At 36.1% G+C, this 19,652-nt stretch overlaps 2 long non-coding RNA genes across 3 annotated transcripts; both read right to left on the reverse strand.

Annotated features, from left to right (window-relative positions):
- Positions 1-3,081: 3,081 nt before the first annotated feature.
- LOC137044993 (uncharacterized) lies at positions 3,082-5,363 on the reverse strand. 2 transcript variants are annotated; one of them, XR_010898671.1, is made up of 5 exons: positions 5,223-5,363; positions 4,804-4,948; positions 4,529-4,581; positions 4,362-4,415; positions 3,082-3,586 (listed from the first exon to the last, which is right to left on the reverse strand). It is a non-coding gene; the product is annotated as an uncharacterized lncRNA (long non-coding RNA). The 2 variants fall into 2 exon arrangements; XR_010898670.1 differs by having other exon boundaries at positions 4,804-5,363.
- A 2,617-nt stretch (positions 5,364-7,980) lies between these two features.
- On the reverse strand, positions 7,981-10,429 carry LOC137054374 (uncharacterized). The gene is made up of 4 exons (XR_010899968.1): positions 10,295-10,429; positions 9,668-9,760; positions 9,019-9,140; positions 7,981-8,309 (listed from the first exon to the last, which is right to left on the reverse strand). It is a non-coding gene; the product is annotated as an uncharacterized lncRNA (long non-coding RNA).
- Positions 10,430-19,652: the final 9,223 nt, after the last annotated feature.

Consider the following 19,652-nt stretch of genomic DNA (forward strand, 5'->3'; position numbering starts at 1 on the left):
GCTTCAGAACTGTGTCCAGGGAGCATAATGAACATCGAACATTTCAGTGCCCTGGAAGGATTCTGCGCTTGGATTCCGCCTTTAAAATGGCCGACTCCCTGATCAGTGCCCTGACTTCTAAACTAGGAAGCTGATTGAGGTGACTGGGTGAAAACAAAGGCCTTAAAGAACAGAGAAAAACAAGATAATTATGAACACAGGTAGAAACTAATCAACAACAGGGAAAACTAGGTCACAGAGGGCAGAACTAAAAGCACAAAAGATCAGACATGTCAAAATGATTACTAGGCCTATTCAAGTAAGAAATACTATAGAAACGGTAATCAAGTAATCAAAGGTAAAATAAGGCCACATCCACATGAAGCCAGAGCTTTCCCTATCCAATCTGTCTTCCCCTCTTCTCAAGAAATATCTGCGCACACACGAAACTACTGAAACTGACCATGCCAGACCAGTATGTGGCACTGTAATTCTGTCACATACGTGTTTTCTTTTTGAATCTGAACTGTTTAGTGAATAAACAACATTGTGACAGTATTTTTCTGTGTATTTGACCATTTAAGCGTGTTCGGCACTCACAAACTGTACAAGAGGCGGCTTTATGTGCATGCTTTCAATATTAGCACAGGAATTAAAATTATGCACAATCCTGCGGCGAAATTCAGACCAACCTTTATTATTTGCATTTTTTACTATCCATTTATGTGTGTTCTTTGTTATTATTAGAGATTGCTGGTATGCTCTACGCTATTGAGCAATTTAAAATAGTTTGAAGCAGGGTTCATACGGATGCTTGAAATCCTTGAAAATGCTTGAACTTTGATGCTGTGTTTTCAAGGTTTGAAAGTGCATGCATATTGGATAAAATGCTTGAAATTTTAACTGTATTTCTTTCACAACAAATACCCATCTGACTGAATTTGGTTCATTAAATGGAGAAATAAATTTGGAGAGCCTAAAACAAAACCTGCTGTGCTCACGATCAGCCGGTCTATTTCATGTGGGACTATGTTCTGACTTCAATTTGAAGAGAATGACTTGAAGAGATTAAACTGAAGAGAGAAAAATGAAGAGATAAAACTAACTTTAAGGTGTTCATCTAGGTATCAGGTATGATGCACACCTTTTAGATTTTTTGATATTTCATAAAATAATCTGTCAAATCAACACAGTCTCACCCCTACTCGTCAAATGTTGCCGAACGGTCAAGGGACCCTGACGTCAGCTGTTGACGCACAGGGTACCCCTAAATCGCCATTTTTCGACGTACTGGGTAATCCACTGATTTCAATGAGAAACCTAGGACGTCATAAACAGACGTGTTGGGCATGTGAATGTTATCGTTATGATGGAATATATTGGGTTATAATTTTTACATTATGACATGTTGGAGTGTGATTCTCAATTTAATCAGCCAGCACAATTGTATTTACATTTATTTACGCTATGATACACGTTTGAAACAGCAGTCAAACCCCACCCCGCCCTAAACCTACCCATTTGCGTATTATATGATATAAAACACAGACTGTAACAGACAACAGGCACACTTTATTGAAAAAGTCCAACTATTCCGAGGCCAAACGATTGAATTGTGTGAAGAAAAGACCCAAAAGCAATCACCGTCTCTATCCGCGCCGCGCGCCGCGCACCGCGCGCGCCCCGGCGTCACACTGAAGACGCCACAGGTAGACCCCTCGGCGTCACGCGATGGACGAACTGGGAACCCAATTGCTTTCAGTGGGAAACCTTTGGCGTCAACATTAGACGGCAATTCTATCGGTATGAAATCGCGCTGAAGAAGTCTCATTCAGAACACATCGCGATGTTTGGCATCAGATCACGTGTGCCACATGTTGGTGAGTAGTCATACATATTATGTCCTAATATTTGATATAAAGTATTTTCTGCTTGTCGTTATCGATCATGTTCAGTCACTGCATTGTATCTGTCATCATCTCCACTGAGGCTTTGCATTTCTTTGCTTTCTAAATAAACACACCTTGCTAATAGGGTGATTAAACACTGTCACGTGACGTGCTATAGACCTTTAAACATTTGTTAATATTTAATAATAATTACTAGTGTAGTTCCAACGTGGCATTTGTAGTAGAAGCACAATAAAAAAATAAAATAAAAAAACACTTGCCATGCGTTTACCACAGTATTGGTAGTTTTAATGTGATATTTGTTGTAAATAAACAGTAACCACAACAATTACCATGCTTTAAATGCATTTTAATGTAAAAACCAAATATTGTTATTTAAATAGTATAGTATATCCAGAGCTGTATTTGTATATGAAGAGTTCAGATGCTAAGCCTCAAAAAGCCACTTCGGTCACATGACATCAGATATTCAATTATTTTTTATTATTATTAACGTCCCGTTTGCATGTAAATAATGTATGTGATCACAAAATCAAGTGCGTTATCTACATTTTCAAACAAATTCATATGATATAGCTTGCTATTATATACTTTTAATAATGGGAATGCACACATATCTGTGAACTTATTACATAAATGTATTTAACATTTAATTATGCATCGTTTTTTACAGAAATAAATCTTACAGTTATGTATAAACTGACAACATCATCATCATGTCCTGTCCTGAGACAGGTCTAACTGCAGAACCGCAGAACCCATATACGTCACTCACAACAGTCTGAGGGCGACAACAGCGCCACGCCACAGTCTCATGCCGGAAGTGGGCGGAGCTGATTTATCTTCGCATACATTGCTCTATTTGGAGCGTTTCAAGCCCAAAGTTTAAACGATGTTAATAATGTCAAGTATTTAATTAATAAGTTCTAATTGAAGATAGATAGAGAGATGATAGATAGGCTAGAGAGATATACTCACTCATAGTTAAATCATATAAATATGTTTTAAAATAAACAATACTGGATATTAATACAAAATAAAATAATTTACGTTAAAAAATGTATTTATAAAAAAAACATTGTAACGTTTTTAAAGTAAAAAGTTGCTATTATTTTTTATTTATATTATGTCTTAAATATTATATTAGATAAACTGAACACAAATCTTAACACACAAAAAATGAAAACAAAGATTGAGCATTTGAACATTTATTTTTATGACACAATATATTTGTTTTTTACTCAAGCATCTCAGAATAAACCTTTTATTCATAGTAGATAATATATATTACACAATTCTACACTGTTATGCATGATTCAGATTAATCAAACCCCAAAACACACAGAAATTGTTTAATTTTATAAAATGTTCCTTAAAAATCCCCTTAAGTAGCAAAGGCGTCATATACTAGCTTGGGTTTGCTTTAAAAAAAATACACAATCAGACCAAGGGGAATAAATTGAACTAAGTTGAAAGTTATTGCACAGCAGGTACATGACAAATTAAATCTAAAATAAAAGTGACCTCTATAAACATTGACAACTGTCTCTTTGGCCAGTTGTCGGTCAACCATTCAGCCTGTGAAAGTTGAAGGGCTTTTTCCTAGTCTTCCACTTTCACATTTCAGAAATCAGGGCTCTTCCACTAAACTGTTGAAAACAGTTGGTTGTTCCAGAGTCTTCTGTGATCCGTGGCTCCTTCATGAGACAAGGGTACAAACAAATAGGATGAAATGTTGGAAGTGTTTTAACAATATCGTGTGTTGAAGTCAGGATGTAGCATGTATAATAAAGTTGTGAAATTCAGTTTCTCATGTCTAAATTTCTGACATAAATGATACCCTGTCACAATCAAATGAATTAACCATTTTCAGTTCAAAATGTATACAGAAACAAAGGCAAGCCCTTCATAGGGCTTCTCACACTGAGCTTATCGTCATTCTAAACACACTTTTAACCTCGGGTAAAGTAACATTTCACACTTTTATATTTACGTGCTTTGGACAGTCACTGAAACACTGTGCACTCTATATAAATAATAAAGTCAGCATTGAAGAGGAAAAACATCAAATGCAAACAGAAAACGCAATTGCAGCGAAGAAGAGACCATTTAAATTATTGTATAGTCTGAAATGTCCATTCAGGAAAAACTTGTAATACAAGGACATGCAAAGCTTGAGCATTTATGAAAACATATTGTGTGCAGTGCAGTGTCTGTCAGTGACCCTGATAATGCACATATGTTATGCCATGGTTTATTAAAGTACAGTGTGGAACGGCAGTGTATGAATACCCAGGATTAATTGTTCATCTCAGGTAAATGATGATCAGTGTGAAACATGAAGCAAGATAACCCAAGATTCTGTATATCCGGAGTTTACTATTTCAAGTGTGAAAAGCCCTCATGTTTTTTATCCTAATGAAGGGAAGCTTGTATTTAAAAAAAAAATTACCTTTTCCTTCTTTTTCTTACCATTGACATGAAGATCCTACTGTCAATAGAGCCATCCAACTGTTGTGGAACAGTCTAAAACAATTGAACATTATAGAATAGAAGAACATTCCTGGAAAATCTGACATATAACAACACACTATCTGTATAAGTAGCTTATGTCTTTATTAGAGCTTTTTAAAACTAACCTTGTTTTTGATCAGCTTCCATTATCCTGTGTGACATTCTGATTGTCAATTTACTGCAACAAAATCAAACAGATATATATAATGCTTGGTTGTGTACTTAATTTAATTTTAATGGGACACATTCAAACACATGAAATAGTGTTTGCATTTTGTTAGCTTAAGCACTATATATATATATACACTTGAAACTTTATAACCAACTAATTCAAAAGGGACAACAAATAAATACTATTTCTTGCTACTGTGTATAAACAAATAACTCAAAACCTTCATACCTCCATGGACAGCTGCTTTTTGAAGTGAATTTGAAGGTGTACTGTGCCATCTGGTCAGTTTAAAACACTGGGCAGTAGAAACTGTTGCAGAATGTCTTGCATTGATGTACATGAAGTAAAGCTGATCCTCTCCAAATCGTAATGCCTCAATAAATTAGTGGGAAAAACACATAAAACACTGGTCAGTATCAGATAAAAGCAAATAAAAAATACGGCGCCAACAACAAAATAAAATCACAAACAATTATGTTACTTAAACCAAGACCATATCAACAGACGCGATAGACATCGTAAAGCAGAGCACATTAGAAAAAAATAGAGCCACGTTCTGTATAAAGTGTTAATACAACAACGATGGATCAAATACACAACACAAATAAACTTGATAGATTAAACCACAACACAAAACAGCTGTTTACCGTGTTCTCTTCTTCCGCCGTGCCGATTGTTTAGTTTTCGTGAACTCCGCCCACTTCCGGCATGAGACTGTGGCATGGCGCTGTTGTCCTCAGAGCGTTGTGAGTGACGTATATGGGTTCTGCGGTTCTGCAGTTGGTTATTATTGCCTGTCCTGGGCGCATTGGGCAACATGTGTCCTCCAACATATTCGATCTGTGGCCACGTTTTCACATCTTCTCATGGAACACCGGCATTGAGGTCTTCGTGAAACATCTGTCTCATATCTTCCTTGGTTTTCCCTGTCTCGTGCGTCCTCCTGGTGGTGTCCACTTCATAAGTGTTTTTGGGTGTTGTTGTTTGGGCATGCATAGGACATGTCCAGTGAAGTGCACCCTTTGCTCTGTCACAGTGTCTCAAAGTCTTCACGTGGAGTCTGTGGAGTCTTATGATCTCTTTGATATATGCAGAACCAATATTCATAAACTGTTCTTGATGTCTGCCTATGCCTTTATCATCAGGAGTTTTAGTGAAGGACATATCTATTGCCATCCACTAGTTCTAGTCATGCATTGACTTCATGATGCTATAGTCCAATGTATATTTCTGCATTTGTTGTTTGTTTGAACAAATGAAGATAGTGAGAGTTAATACCTTTTGAAATCAATAATTATTCATTAAAACTTTTATTACAATGGTCACTAAAGTACATGTCCACCATAACTACCTCTATCATTATTTCACTATCATTATATCACTACCTTGTTAATGTAACTGTAACATGAATGTACTTTATAGAAGTATTTTCTTACTGAAAATGGTTAACATTTACAATAATCATCAACTATTTTAATTGGCATTTAATTTAGTTACAATAAAAGTGAATAATAATTGCAAATATATAGTATTAAAGTTTAGAATGTAAAATGTTATTTTTTTGCATATATATATATGGGCACTACATTTGTATTTAAACTGTTTGACATTAAATCTTGGAATATGCTTACAAAATTGTGTGCATTCATTGTGCTTTTGTTATATTTGTTTTAATTCCAAGAGTTCAGATTGTAAAGGATGGCTTAAAGAAGTTTATGCTTGTAGACCATTGCATAGAAAAAGGATTCTCTTTCAAATATATTTATTATGCATCCGTTTAACCACACAAAGAAGACTTTCATTTTAAAATGTGAGTTTTATTATTTAATTAGAATAAATAAATATTTAGCCTATATTTAGAATAAATAATGTTTAATATTTATTATAATAAATATAATATTTAGCCTAAATATTAATTCTTTAAGGAATCTACCCCTTCAGTTGAACCGGATGAGATGTGATATAATTTACCATAAATGGACAAGTAAGTGTGACGCCTGTGTTCAGCTGGGTTGTCATTGGCTGTGACTTTATCGCAGAACGCGCTGTGATTGGACTATCTGTTTTAACTCATATAAAACGGCGTTTCATGTTACAAAGTATGTTTTGGTGTTATTACGTCAGTAATACGTTAAGCTAACTATAAAGTGTCGCTATGTTGTGAGAAATGACTCCTTTACTGAGAACCCAACCCTAACCCTAAGCATTTCTGCACACTTCTATGAACTACAGCGCCATGTTTCCCATTGCATTGATACAATGACAGATATATGGGTAATGTAGTTTAAAAGGTTTCATAATGAAACAATAAATGTTAAGTAAATTACATATTTAATGGACAACTGGATATTAAAATATGTTCATTGTGTAAACCTATATGACATATATGAGGGCCAAGCTGAAATTGTATATTTTACTGTGAGCACTTTTAAAAAAACCTTTATGGCAGCTTTCCATATATGTCTGAAAACTGTGGCCAACATTATTTAGTAAACATTGCATATGCAGTTGTCCTGCCAATTTTCTCTGTGATACGCTAACCAGACTTTGAGTTAAAGCCATTTGAAATATGCTTTTTTTTTGCTCTTCAAGGGGCCACTTCTGGGTCCCTGGAGGTGTAAGGGCAGTACAACATACACAGATCTATTCTCCTCATCACGGACAACAAACTTTGAGTCACATTTAAATATCAGAGTATTTTGTCTTTTCTATTCTAACGTCATGCTTGTGTATAGGTTTTGATATTGTAAGACCATCTGATGAAATACAGAAATATTTGAAAGAAATGTTGTAAAATAATAATTATTAAGTTTTATTTTCTTTTATGGATAAACACTAATAAATATAATGGATGAACCTGCAACAACTTGCCATTATCCACTTTCCAGAGTAAACAAAAACTATTTATATTATTTACACTTCATTATTACTATTAAATATAGGACCATGCACCATTAAGTAAAATAACAAGAGACATTGTCACAATTTCATCTACACCCTCTTCACGTACCTGGCATCGAAAATGTGCATGCTTTAATTTTTATTGCAGTAGTAGATGTACCAGAATGATCAACATGGATCATCTTCAGTTAAGCTTGAAGTGTTTGTAATCCTTCCCTTTATTTCACTGAAAACTGACATACTTGTCACAGCATGCAAGTATATACAACTTTTTGGAGCATTGTACCAAATATAATATAACCAGATAAAAAATGTTTACTTCTCAAGTAAAAATATTCTTGGTAATTAATTAGATAACCTAAATAAACTTGTTGAATGTGTATTTACTGTACCAAACACCATACACAATACTCACCTTACTTTATCACTCAACACTTTATTGGAGGATACAGTATACAGTTAAAAGATAAAGTAGAATAAAGTCAAATTAGATTCAAGATAAATAAAAATGGGTTTTAAAAAACACATTAACATCATATTAATCCATTCACAGCTGCTGAAGCCACACAAATGAGTGCCACATAATCCCATCCAGTCAACTATGATACAGAAAACAGATTTGATATAGTGTTGGAAAATAATGATTCATTATTACAACTAGACTGGTTTCTGTCTCTTCCCTCTATCATGTTCCTGTTCTTCTTCTTCTAAACAGTTCGCCCACTTGTACCCTACAGTATAATCAATGTACAGATGATGTGATCACTGATGTTGTGTAGCCTTTTCTCAACCAGAGGAAGAAGTCGTATAATCCGGCGTTCTCCAGTCCTGGTCTAAAAGTAAAACAACAAACACAATTCATATTAAGTTTAATGTACAGTCAGGTTAACCTATGTTCTTCAGTAAACTCTCCACCTCAAAATGGGCAGAAATGCCAATTCCTGATTTAAATTTACAAAGCAGCAGTCAGTACATAAAATAATATACACATTGAAGCATTATGTATAATATTTCAGCCCATAATATTAGCCAAGTACTGAACAAAAAATAATTTACCCATATCAACAGCAACCTTTTAAACAGTAGATCTTTTAGAAAGAACTAACCAGATATTTCAAAGAACATTTACTATTTGATTCCTAATATGTCCCAACTCATTATCTTCTAAAGCTACCCAGAACCATCCATGGTCTACAAAACAATGGAGAAATACATGGAGTTTATAACAACTAAATGCTTTTTCCCACACTTGTCTACTTTTATCTAAGACAAACAGACGGTGCAGTTTTTAAGAACTGAAGGCCAAAAGTGTAATAATAATTGTATCAAAAAGGGAAAACAAATATTTACCATTTTAAATAAATCCAAGATACAGAACCTCATTTGCTTATTTTAGGAGTTATTAAAATATTTAGACATGAATAATGGTACGTATTTTATCAGAGTAGAAAGAATGATCACTGTTGAAATGAATAGTCCTTTGAGAGATCAACATCAAATTTTGTACTACATATTACAGCATTGCTTCAATACAAGACATACCAATGGACTTGCGCACTTTTCTGTCTTCTTCGGGCACAAGATGTCCATCTTCCTTCCTCACCCTAAACAAAGGACTTATTTTCTTAGCTTGCTTCGATATAAGGTCTGGTCTTTCTTCTCTTCTGTAAAACAAGAAAGTATCATTTACTCTGTGCAAATACTATTGTTTTTAAAACATATAAATTAAGACAGTTAAAAGTATGTAATAGCAAGCTATATCATAAGAATTTGTTTGAAAATGTAGATAACTCACTTGATTTTGTGATCACATAAATTATTTACATGCAAACGGGACGTTATAAACAGTGCAAGTGATCTGATTAAGAAAAAATAATTGAATATCTGATGTCATGTGACCAAAGTGGCTTTTTGAGGCTTTTGCATCTGAACTCTTCATATACAAATACAGCTCTGGAAAAAAAATTAAGAGACCACTTAACATTTAGAAATCCATGTTAAGTGGTCTCTTCATTTTTTTCAGAGCTATATGTACGAGAATCATACGAATTTGACAACTTGTTAAATCTTGTGAATTATTAAGACTTCGGGAATATGTTCTTACTGATTGAGATATGGGATTTGTAAGAATAAGTAACAACAAATGCTAAATAAAATGTTTGATAAAGGGTTCAAACCAACACATACATACCATTACAAATATTTGCTGTTGCAGCTTTTGGTTTTCTCCGTTACTTCTCCACAAACAAGAATGGGTTGACTGAGTCCGAGAGGCCCTTTTGGTCTTTTCAGGTAAAAAAAAAAAGAAAGAGAGAAAAAAGTCATAATATATAATATATAGCATTATAAAGTATACTATTTAAATAACAATATTTGGATTTTACATTAAAATGCATTTAAAGCATGGTAATTGTTGTGGCTACTGTTTATTTACAACAAATATCACATTAAAAATATCAATTGTTGTGGTTACTGTTTATTTACAACAAATATCACATTAAAACTACCAATACTGTGGTAAACGCATGGCAAGTGTTTTTTTATTTTATTTTTTTATTGTGCTTCTACTACAAATGCCACGTTGGAACTACACTAGTAATTATTATTAAATATTAACAAATGTTTAAAGGTCTATAGCACGTCACGTGACAGTGTTTAATCACCCTATTAGCAAGGTGTGTTTATTTAGAAAGCAAAGAAATGCAAAGCCTCAGTGGAGATGATGACAGATACAATGCAGTGACTGAACATGATCGATAACGACAAGCAGAAAATACTTTATATCAAATATTAGGACATAATATGTATGACTACTCACCAACATGTGGCACACGTGATCTGATGCCAAACATCGCGATGTGTTCTGAATGAGACTTCTTCAGCGCGATTTCATACCGATAGAATTGCCGTCTAATGTTGACGCCAAAGGTTTCCCACTGAAAGCAATTGGGTTCCCAGTTCGTCCATCGCGTGACGCCGAGGGGTCTACCTGTGGCGTCTTCAGTGTGACGCCGGGGCGCGCGCGGTGCGCGGCGCGCGGCGCGGATAGAGACGGTGATTGCTTTTGGGTCTTTTCTTCACACAATTCAATCGTTTGGCCTCGGAATAGTTGGACTTTTTCAATAAAGTGTGCCTGTTGTCTGTTACAGTCTGTGTTTTATATCATATAATACGCAAATGGGTAGGTTTAGGGCGGGGTGGGGTTTGACTGCTGTTTCAAACGTGTATCATAGCGTAAATAAATGTAAATACAATTGTGCTGGCTGATTAAATTGAGAATCACACTCCAACATGTCATAATGTAAAAATTATAACCCAATATATTCCATCATAACGATAACATTCACATGCCCAACACGTCTGTTTATGACGTCCTAGGTTTCTCATTGAAATCAGTGGATTACCCAGTACGTCGAAAAATGGCGATTTAGGGGTACCCTGTGCGTCAACAGCTGACGTCAGGGTCCCTTGACCGTTCGGCAACATTTGACGAGTAGGGGTGAGACTGTGTTGGTCAAATCACATGAAAATATGGATATGTATTTCACTAGGCTGCTTTATGGGCTCATACACAGAAATGCGAGATTTAAATGTCATAGCTGATGGAACGCTGAGAATAAATTATATTCACAGTTTTCACACTAAAAAATCTTATTTTTTTCAGTCAAGCAAAAAATTGGATCCTTCTGCCATTATGAAACACAATCTTGGCTGTTTATAGCATTATCTGTTTTAATGTGATTAAAAACACGAAATAATCATTTTGAGTATGTATTGGTATGTAATTTTCGGTGGTGTAAGGTACTGGAAAAAGCTTTAAAATGGACCTTGAAAGTGTTTGAATTTGACCTTGGAAAAGGTGTACGAGACCTGTTGAAGGATTTCAACACGACACCCTGGTTGGTTGGGAACCACTGCATTGGAGCACTTGGAAAAATAATATAACACCCGACATTTAATGTTTTCATGTCTGTAGAACAAACTGTTAGGTTTGTGAATTTTGTTCACACCGCTTACCATAAGCATGAACAATAGTAACATGTATGCTTCCCTTAACAAGCACTTACAGTGACCCAGATGAGCTGTTAAAGATTATTATAGTTACTTTATAATGCCGTGGAAATCTCCCACTGATGTTAGTGTGTCACTCTGGTCATGCAGACCTGATTTAGTTCCCTGAATGGATGCATGAGAGAGAGAGAGGGAAGATGAAAGGGAAGAAAAATGGGAAGATGGGGGGAGAGCTTTGCCGTTTATCTTTCGTTCATGTCTGTGCGCCTGCCGAGGGGGATAAATGGGCATCTTTAAATAGCTCTGATTAATTAAAGTTTTTAATTGCTAGCAGTGCTGGCCTCTTGCTGTCAGTCAAATGGGTGCAGGTATAGGGGTGTGTGTATACAGGTGTCATCCGACAGGGACAACTATACTTTTCTCAGCTGCTCTGTTGACGCTTGGAGATACATTGTCGTGACAAAATTATAAATACACACACATACACAGTGACACAGACTCTGAGACCTTTTGTCATCGTGGCAGCTCAGAGCAGCTCTGTGTTAATGGGTTTGCGTCGCCATTAACCTAGCGCTACCGTTCCTTCATTAAACTGATATGCGCTAGATTTGAGTTAAGCCACATGCAAATTCTGCTCTCTGCATCCTCGTCATCATCTTTCAGACTGATTGCATCAGAGATCGCTTCTGGTTGCTTCTTGGAGCTACTTGATAGTTCAAAAAAATGAAAGGGAGGTCTGCAAATGTATACCTCTCATTTTTTGTTACTGTACATATATATAATATGTATGTATGTACAGTATATATATATATATACATTAGTAGGCTGATTACATTCTAGGCCAATCCCAGCTGATAATTATGTTATGCATATTGCAGATGCTAAAAATGAACATACATCTAAATGCTGACTTTAGGCATTACAACATTATGAATGCACAGTATAAAATATGGATATTAATTTTAATATGTGCGAAAGATTATATTTATCAGTGTTGTACAAATACAAATCATTACTGTTTTACAGATTGACTTGGTTAAATGAGCGTTAAATGGCAGCAAAGCATAATATACATGTATAATAAATTAGCAGTTACAATTAAATATCCATTAACTGATATGGTACTGATATACTGTAATTTTTTTTAAATTCTCTTCTTTTATCTTTTTTTTCAAACTATCAATCAAACAAAATTGAATGAGGCTTAAATGCAGCATGAAACGAAAGAGTCTTTTCTTCACTATTGCGATCTAAAACTAGCCTGACAAGCCAGACCCACATCAAGATGTTTGGTCTGGAAACTCACCATAGACAGGGCTCAATCTGAGGAGCGGGATAAACGGTTGTCTTTCAAACTCCCTCTGCACGCGATAGGATAGCGCTACAACCAACCAGAGCAACGAAGGTGAAGCAGAGCTCGTTGATAGATTAAACATTCAACGTATCCGGTCGGCAAAACTCAGAACACATCTTCCCTTTTTAAGAATGACTTCAGTGCCGTTCTTTTCTCAGAGAAAAGCTTAACTCCAAGTCTTCCAGAGTCACGGTCAAAGCTGATTCGAAAGACCGCCGTTCGCCAGTTTCTGTGTTTACTAGTAGGACGCAAGCACAACTCGGCCGTCATTATGTTAAGCCACGCCCACCGATGTGATTGGCCCGACCAGAGTTTGGTTTTTACAGCTCAGAAAGGTATTGAGAGTTGCTAGACGACACTTGCAGGCAGATTAGATTTGCTCTCGCTAGGGTGCGTCTAGATTTCTAGGCTAATCTAAATCTGCTTGTCAAACAAGAAAAAATGTAGGGCGGGGCTTAATTTTGTGCATGGGGAATTGATTGGATGGTTGTAATATGCTATTGCAGTGATGTCATTTGAGTGACAGGTTGTCCCGCCTTCACGTCGGTAAACACCTTATCAGAGAAGAGATGAGCTGCAAGTTATTTTGAGTAAAGATTATGAGGGCACATTCAAAAAAAAAGGATGTACACAGATGAATCCTTTTTTATTAGATACTGCAATATTCCATTAAAAAAAATCGATTTCATTGTGAATTTAACTGAGGCAGTGCAGAAATAAATGCTAACAGAATTATTCTGGTCATTTTCCTATTCCATCTATTCTACCATACAATAAATCCTGGATATATATATGAATATTTCCAACACTCACAGGTATACTGTTGGCATAATACAGTAAAGCAGCCTCAGGTCATTGGTTTCATTGAGCTTATCTCAAAGCATTTGGCAGGTTTGGAAGCGCGTGACATTTCCTGGCCTTGCCGGGCCTCTCCAGGTTGCTTGCGTATGCAGGGGAGCCAGTGCTGATGGATGAGTCAGCTGGGGGAGTGCAAATCTATCCTCAGGCTGCAGCCATGGCCCAGTGATGGATGGCCCCTCTGAGCTGTACACTGGCCTGATGGGTCATGGGCCCCTCCAAACCCAGAAGGTCTGTGTATTACAGAGTACAGAAGGAAACAGGCTTCTTATTTGTGCTCCAAGAAACAAAATGTGTGCTGTCTTGATGTGTGCAGCTGTTTAGTATTTGTTGATGTTGCCATTTATGTAGTACAACAGAAGAAAATCCATCCCCCTGACCCTGAGATGCTTTAATAAGCACAACAGTGTATGACTCTTCTTGTTAGATTAGTCACTCTTGTCTGAGGGTGTGTTTGTAAACCCCAGATTGTCTCTAGAGTGCAAGACTGCAGTATACAGGGAGGCAAACAGCTGCAAGACATTTACATTTTCACCGTTATGAATGATTCAAAAATGCCATTTATTAATGAATCAGTTTGCCTAAAACCATCAGTAACATGCTGGACATTTGCTTGAGTAATATAACATAAAAGGAAATGATACATAATAACATGCAACTAATCCTAACCCTAAATACAAAGTAATTAATTTAAATGACTTAAAGGTGCACTATGCAACTTTCCGTCCACTAGAGGGTGTCTATTCAAAACAAAGGTGTAGTTTGATGACGCCAAGTTTGAGCATAGTATCTTGGGACATGTGGTCTTCACCACAGCCGGTGGTAAATAAGACTCGGGGAGAAATCATGTTCATGGATGCGATTATTAAAGGGGGGGTGAAACACTCAGTTTCAGTCAATCTCATGTCAATCTTGAGTACCTATAGAGTAGTATTGCATCCTTCATATCTCCGAAAAGTCTTTAGTTTTATTATATTTATAAAAGAAATATGGGCTGTACAGAGTCTTTCCTGAAAAAAAAGAGCGCCTGGAGGCGTATCGTGTGGGCGGAGCTAAAGAATGAAGAGCGCACACAAAACGGTGACGTCCTCAAGCGTGGAGAAAACGCTACCCTAAATCAGATTCAACTAATACAGATATGATCCAGAATCAGATCCGGAGGCTGAAATAAATTGAACAGGAGAAACCACAACAGCAGGACGGCCGTCTCTGTGGTATGTACTGTATTTAGTAGCCTGTCAACGTTTGTGTGTGTTTACTCGCAGTTTATGAGGACATGATTCGGTTTATGGACTATTGTATGCGACTAAACCTTAGCAGTAGCAAGCAAAACGGTTTTGCACGTCAGACTAGTGTAACGTTATATATAGAACAACAATGGAGTAACCGTTAGCGCATTTGAATGACGAAGCACGCTTTGTGAGAACGCTAGGTTTATGTTTGGGTGGTTTTACAATAAACAAACTGACACCTATATTGGTCAGCTAAACAAATGTATTTAAACACACACCATAGATCGCATGCTCCATTGATAAATTAACTAACGTTATACACGATCGTGTTGTTTACTGATGTTTACTTACACGATGATAGCCAACAACAGACATTTGAAGCAGTTTTACTCACCGCACACGACCGTGAACCTTTATTGCTGGGACCGCTCCGTCAAAAACACACTTCTTTGGTATGATTTGGTAAAGTCCTGACAGCAGTGAACGGTGGAGATCCACTTTGCGACGCGACTGAAGCGTGATGTGACACTTCTCGTCATTTCTGCGTTCAAATCGGTTCAATTGCAGCGCTGCCTTCCGGGAATGCTGTGCTGAAGCGTTGAAGTCGCTCGACGTCACCCATAGGAATAAAGTGGAGCACGGCGCTACAGAAGTGTTGCTCAGACGACTGGATCTGCACCTGAGAGAGTGTTTATGGCCGTGCATTTCCTCTCTCGCTCTAGTCACACGCGCGCACCCTTCCAGGAGAAGAGCCCGTACGGGACCTTCCGCTCTATCGATGTCAAGCCGACCAAAACTCGGAAAAAACTCTCCGAAACTTGTGAGAAACCGGAAGGAGAATTTTTGACACAGAAATACTCCATCAAACGCCCAACATTAGTTTTTGAAACTTTGTCTATGTTTAGGATGGGAACCCAAGTCTTTAACAGTGTAAAAAGATCAGTATGCATGAAACAGCATTTCACCCCCATATGATTATAAGGTAAATCAGCTCTGATGCATTTAAGTGTGTTTAAAATTATGTTATGACATTATTCTGTGCGTTCGCTCGGCGCTGCTGTGACATGTTCACACTGCTAAAAGAAAAGCGCTTCTGCAGAATAAAACCGAGGGTAACGCAGTTATGACGAGATTGACAGCCGACTCGCTCAAACGCTATGCTGAAACGTCCCGGTCCTTAGTTAAAATAGCAATTTTCTCACAATTTACAAATAGTTGGAAACATTTGGGATATTTTAAGTAATTAACTGAACAAAATATATAACACTGGCCTAGTGGTTTTTGGATATTTTACTGCAAAAATACGACATAGTGCACCTTTATTTGAATAGAAGGACAAGGACACAAAAAAATTAAAGTGCAACAGTATAATATATTTAGTGGTGTCAAGTTGATTAATCACGTGCAAAAAAAAAGTTTGTGTTTGCATATTTGTGCATGCTAATTATGTGTGTATATATATATAAATACACACTCATTTATGTATATATTTAAGAAATTTGCAGGTATATACTGTATGTATATATATTTATAATAACTTTCTCTTAAATATATACATGCATGTGTGTGTATTTATATATACATAATCATTATACACAGTTACACTCACATATATTGTTGAACACAAGCTTTTATTTTGGATGCAATTTGACAGCAATATTAAATTTAATATTTAATCACTTTAATATTTTCTGTGACTGCACTGTAAAAAATTTTTTTGTTGAAATTAAAACAAAGATTATTGGAGTAGATTTCACTATAGATTTCAGTCTTTCTGAGTAAATTTTTGAGTGAAAATGTTTCTACACCAATTTGTTTTTCAGTGTGGGTTGCATGTATTGATGGTTCCAGAGTCAGACTAATTACTTTCCTTGTTCTATTAGAATGTCTGTCAGTTCTGGCCCTGGACTGTCTTGTTTTCTCTGCACTTGACAGCTTTATTGTATCTGTCTCATGATGAAAGAGATTACATTTAATTGCTGTGATTTCTTCTAAGAGATAATGTGTATGCCCTTTTACATTGTTAGGAGAGAAATTCTACAGGGAAATGCCTTGCTCGGAAAAAAAAAAACAAGGTGTGTGCAAAATCTTAAATAAAATAAATAATTATGTGGATTGTAGTTACCTAAGATGAATAATATTTTTTTTCTATTGTAGTTATTTGTCATCAGCTCCAATGGCACAGTGTAACTCATTTGTCATGTGCTGCTGTTTAACCGTATGCCCAGATATGACTGTTAATCTGATCGATCTGTGCCAGGCTGAGGCTTGTAATAAGCTCATTATTGTGGCCGCATCTACTCACTGTAGCATGGCAATGTTACTGAAGCCATTGAGTTTTTGCTAGATAGTATCACAACAATTGATAAAGCTCTGTAATTGCCATTTTATGATGATACAAAGCAATCCCTTTTTATGTGTTTCAGAGATGTTTACTGAGCAAAGACACCAGCACAAATATTACCACCAACATCAATTACAGTAGCGTCACTCTAATCTTACCCATTTCTTAGACAAAATCAGCCATGCCGTTTGTATCAGATATTACAGTAGCGTAAAACTGCACCATATGGACACCATTTAAAGAAATAAAAAATAATTATGACTTATAATTGCAACTTTATTTCTCGTAGCTGCACAATTATTTCTTTATTACAAATTTCCTTTTTTTTAAATTATAATCAGGACACTCACTTTGAGATTTTTTTCTCATAATACTTGCATAATTACAACTTTGTTTCTCAAAGTTGCAGTAACTGTAAGGCTTAGAAGGCGCACAATGAAAAAGATATAAGAAGTCTTTTAAAATAAGACCAAGCGCAGGAAGAGTATCCGTGTCCTAACATAACCCAACACAAATTATAACCAACAAAGTACTGAACAGAACCGGAAGTAAAAAAATACACATTAACAACAGGCACGGCTGGACAGAGATTAACTAATGAAACAACTAACAAATCATGAGAACAACAACTTTTTTTAAAATCTTTTGTAATTGCCACGTTATATCACACAATGGCTGCGTCTGAAAACGTAGCTGACTCGTTGCCTCGCTGCCTTGTCAGACAATGGCTTGTAAAGGTAGCATTTTGGGCACGAAGGCACCTCACAAAACTAATTTTAGACAGACTTCTAAGGCAGTGTAACAGTTTAATGATCTACAGCAAAATAGAGAGAGCTTTGGGGAGAACTAAACACATATTTAATTATTACAGTAGTGATTTCTCGCTAGAAATGACATCAGAAGTGGAAAATGTTGGTAAAAAACATACATTTACACACAATTTGACAAGCAAACACAACTTTTGGACGCCATCTTTTTCCCCCAGTTCAACTGTCACTGAATGGAAATCACAGGATTGTGGGATATCAAAGGCAATGAAGGATACATGTATGCTGCCTTCAAAAATTGATCAGATGAAGGTCTCTCAGGAGACCGAAAATGAAGCAAACATTAGATTCGGACGTGACTTGATGCCACCCTGCCTTGAAATGTGTCCTCCGAAGGCAGCATTTTCCACACTGTAAAAAAAAGTTGTAGGTTTAACTTAAAAAATAAATAACCTGGGCTGGATTTCCCGAAACCTTCTTAACACTATGTCATTCTTAAGTTATACCTTAAGGTATCCCTTTAACTTTAAAATGTGTTTCCCAAAACAAACACTCTTAGCCAGACCTTATCCCCAGTAACAGTTCATTCCACTAGTGGCCACCACTGTGCAAAAAGCTTCATGTCAGTCTATACGAATATAATTCCGAAGTTGTAATATACACCCAGTGTTCAATTAGTTGAATTGTTTTTTTTTTTTGTTTTGTTTTTTTTTAATTGTTTTTTTAATGCAAGGATTAAAAAAAAAAAAAATCATTACAAACACTAATGGTTGTTAGCTTTTTAATGATATTATCCAAAGGTACATCAGCTGGTAAACCATTAGACAGGAAAGGCTTAGGAGCCTATTTAAAGGGAATGATTGTGGAAGAGAGTTTAGTCAAACTTTGGCAGCGAGGCAGCGAATAGAATTGTGCTAAATCAAAGATATTTAGTGTATGTGCACTATTTCATATTTGAGAACTTTAGTCCCCTGCCTATCATGTCAGAAGCTGTTATTAAAAATAAATTTTGCCTACCATAACAGAAAATTCAGCAGCTTTTAGATCTTGTCAGACCAACTTTGTTGAGACAAACTGGACAGATCTACCCCCTCAGCCCTGAAATCAGCTGCTGGCGGCACTCCTCTTTCTTTCTTTTTTCTCTGCCATTGTAGCAGCTGATTATATGTTTTGCGTGTTGCGTTTTTATTGACGAGGCCATCTAATAATATAATAGATATACCGGTAATATATAATATAATTAATATAATAATATAATATAATAATAAATATATAGTTATTTCCACAATAATGTGATGCAGCTGCTGCATGGGCAATCATTCCTGGTTGTGGAGTAAATCAAGACACAATGGAAAATATATTGTAATAATTTAATTGAGCTGCCCATGATGCGGTTGAGCATGAGATTGTTAGTTAGTGCGCTCATTTCAGAATTATGTAACATTTAGGTGCAATTTTGTATGATAAATGAAAGTTCAACTATTTCTATAGTCCTTCTTTTATAAAGAACATAATTTTTTTTGCAAAATGCAAATATGTTATACAGCCCCATATATTATATATTATGTTGATACAGCCCCTGCATAGAGTAAATAATCGATTCTTGAGCC

This window comes from Pseudorasbora parva, chromosome 2 (assembly GCF_024679245.1).
Source record: "Pseudorasbora parva isolate DD20220531a chromosome 2, ASM2467924v1, whole genome shotgun sequence".
NCBI lineage: Eukaryota > Metazoa > Chordata > Actinopteri > Cypriniformes > Gobionidae > Pseudorasbora > Pseudorasbora parva.